This window comes from Calidris pugnax, unplaced genomic scaffold (genome assembly GCF_001431845.1).
Source record: "Calidris pugnax isolate Ruff unplaced genomic scaffold, ASM143184v1 scaffold219, whole genome shotgun sequence".
Taxonomy (NCBI): Eukaryota; Metazoa; Chordata; class Aves; order Charadriiformes; family Scolopacidae; genus Calidris; species Calidris pugnax.
In genome coordinates this window covers 13,232,462-13,235,935 of record NW_015094507.1, presented here as the reverse complement: position 1 = coordinate 13,235,935, position 3,474 = coordinate 13,232,462, and positions in this window count along the sequence as shown.

The window sequence follows — 3,474 nt, the reverse complement described above, 5'->3', positions numbered from 1 at the left end:
CTCCCCGCTTCGCTCCTCTTCTTCCCCGCCCAGCCAAAGAAAGTTTCCAGCCCCCTCCCCTTCCCCTTCTAGCCTCTCCCCCCCCACACCACCACCACCTCCATCACCCCCAGTCCCCCCGGGACGTCCACGACCCCGGGGCCGTCCACGACCCCCCCGGGACGGGGCCGACCCCCACGTGGGAGCCGGGGTGAGGGGACACACAAGCCGCCCCCCAGCCGGGGTCCCCGCTTTCCCCAGCCAGCGGGATTTCTGCCCTGCAGGGAGGGAGGGAGAGGGATGGGGGGGATGGGGGGGGATGCCCCCCTTTACATTGGCCTGAAAGGGTTTGGGGAGGGGGTGATGGGGGGGTTGGGGGATGGCAGGACACCCCTAGGCCGCCCCCCAGCCCCGTGCGGTGCCGTGGGGCTCGTCTCTCCGGTGGCGAAACGGAGCATCCCCGGCCTGGACCGGCTCCCGCTTCGCCCCGCCGGTGGCGGAGAGGGGCAGTGGCGACCGAGAGGGCTCTTGGGGACAGGAGCCAGCACACAAGAGCCCAGAAATGCCCCGCAGAGCTGGGAGCGGGGAGGGAGGGTCGCGTCCCCCCGTGGGGCAGGGACACGGTTCGTCTGAGCTCTTCCCCGGGGTGTCTGCGTGTCCCCCCCAGACGTGAGCACTGAACTCAACAAACAAACAAAATAAAGCAACTGTTAGATTTATCACAGAAGGCCCGGCACTTTTCTCTCTCCCTTCCTTTTTATTTTTCCCCCTCCCTCTTTTATTTTTTAATTTATTTAATTTTTTAAATCTGTTGCTGTGTTCCGTCCCGCACGATTCTCCTTCTCCGGACAGCTCAGGTTTTGGAAAGTCCCGGTTGAAACGGTTTCCCGGCGGAGGAGGAGAGGCTGGATCTCGCCTCCCCTCTCCCCTTCTCCTAACAATTCACCTGCTTTTCACTCCAGAAGAAACGCCCTTCCAGCTCCATCGCGGGGCGGTCATTTCCCAGCCAGGCTTTTCAACACCAAATTGCAAACTCCGCAGCACCAATCGCATCTGGGTCTGGCCCCGAGAATTCAATAAACAAGCTGTGTTAACTCCAACCAGAATTTATCTCGTAGACTGATGGAATTTGTCTTTTTTTTTTTTTCCCTTCTGCTTCTTCTGCTTCTTTTCCCCCCCAAGGCCTCATATTCACCACTCAAAATTTAGCAGCCTGCCTTTGATAAATTACTCAAAGTAATCCCTGCAACAGCTAAGTCTGACTGGTTGACGTTGTGTTAGAAGTCTTCATAGCGGTATCTGTCTATAAAATATTCACTTGCGGACTACAAAGGGTGGATCATTTTTAATGACAAGATTCAGAACTGGAGGATGAAGGGAAAAGATTAATATCCGTGAATTCAAATAATTTAATTTCAAATACTGAACTTAGAACGTTATATCCGACTAGTTTAAACAGTGATGCAGATAAAATAGCAGAGCCTCGGATGAATGAAGTGGCCGGAAGAATAGAGTTGCGAGGAATGTTAGAAATGAACATTAATACAAACTTTGCAGGAACTTTTTTTTTTTTTTTTTAAATTCCGCACCTTTCTATCTCCTGGAATAATCAGTATTCTAACAGGGCAAAAATGTATATGATATTACAAGCATGTGTGTGTATATCTATATATGCAGGGAGCGAGATTTTCTTTCCTCTGGAGATAGGTGGAGAAATCTATTTAGACGGCGGATTTTAATTTCAATGGGTAATGTGAGCTTGTGCAATCAAAGTTATCAATTTCTGTCCTTTTTGTTTAGATTTCTTAGTTAAATGTGTTTGTTATATCTACCCCGAGGAGAAGCAACTTGAAAGTGTAGCTTTTGAGTCATCTTATAAATACATCCCTGAGGCTGCGGTTCTTGCAGCTTTAAGCAGTTTTCATTAAAGCAGCCAGCTGCCTCTTTGTGTAGATTAGATTTTTTTTAAGCAATCACTTGTGAAGCCCCGGCCTCAGTTTTGTCTCTCCGCAGGCCCTTAAAGTTGAAGTTTCATTCATGTCTTGGGTCTCTCCACCGAATCAGACTCCTTGGAGCAACACTGGAAAGAGCCACACGAAAAGTGCAGGCTTGAATACCTCCTAGAGAAAGGTTAAAAAGGAAGCAGAGATCAAAACAATCCCATCTCACAAAAGGTGCATTAAACGCGCCCCAGCAATAAGCACAAATCTTCCAAGTTGGCCTTTAAAGGGAAGCACCAGGAGCCTCACGTTTATTGCACCCAGCAATTCTCTGAAGCAACTCGCCGCGTCTTTGCACTCCTGGCGCATTTCCTCTTAAAACAACATCTAATGGGAAGATAATAGAGAGAGAGAGACGCAGAAAGGAGGCGCGGGGATTTCCCCCTCCCCACCTCCCCATCACTCCACTCCCCCCTCCCTTCCTTTCCTTTCCTTTTAGCTGCCTATCTCAAGGCTTTGAGACCAGAGTTTTAAAATAAGCTTTCCACCTCTGAACAGATCTGGCATAGGCAATGTATAGATATATTTATATTTATATTATTCCCCCTACAAAGGCACCGGTAAGAGCGGGTGTTCGGGGAGCGCTGCCCCAGCCCCGGAGAGGGGGATGCTGGCGAGCAGCGACCGGGAGCCGAGGCTCGCTGGGAACCAGCCCTGCTCCTGCTTTTCCTGCTGGAAAAGCAGCTTTCTCTCCGGGAATCGAAACGCCAAGGGAGCCCGACGTTTCCCCGAGCCGGAGCCCGGCAAAGGGATAACCCCCCCGGGGGCGGGGGTTGGCGGGGCGTTGGGCTACCGGAGGGCTCCCGGAGCTCGCCAGCCTCCCTCCCTGCGTGCACCTGATGTGTATGCAGCACCTCGCCTCCCAGCCGGGAGAGAGCTCCAGTTAAGTGGCGCTCTATGTATTTTATAGCGAATATTCTCGAGTAGCTGCACCGCAATGAAGGAGATATCAAGGAGGCCTGTCAGTTCAAAGCTTTTGGGGTTGTTTGAAAATCTTCTTCACGTCAAAGTAAGCAGCCCGAGTATTTGAACAGCTGCTTTGAACAGTGAAAAAGGGCTGAGCCTGAATCAAAACACTGCAGTGTCTGCCCAAGACACCGCATCACCTTCAACCTGCTTTTATACCGGCAGAGAAAAGGAAAGAAAGGCTGGTGAGACCTCTAATCCCGCGGGGTCAGCTCCGCCAGAAAGGGGCCACATGACTGTCTCTTTCACATCCCCAGCTCCTCGGACCCGAGCGGGGTCCCCCCGAGCGGGCGGCCGGAGCCGGAGCCGGCGGCGGGGCAAACGGAGCCCGGGCGGTCGTGGGGGGCTCCCTCCCCCTTCCACGGAGTGGTGGGGGGGAAAGATGGGAGAGCGAAGGATGCTTAAGGAGCGGTATTAATGACAGGGCTAACAATGATGGGGAGGACGAGGAGGTGGAGTCTGCGGCGGCTCTGAATGCGCTCCCCGGCTGCTCCCAGCTGCGGCTCCATAGGCGTGCGCTCAGCCGGGG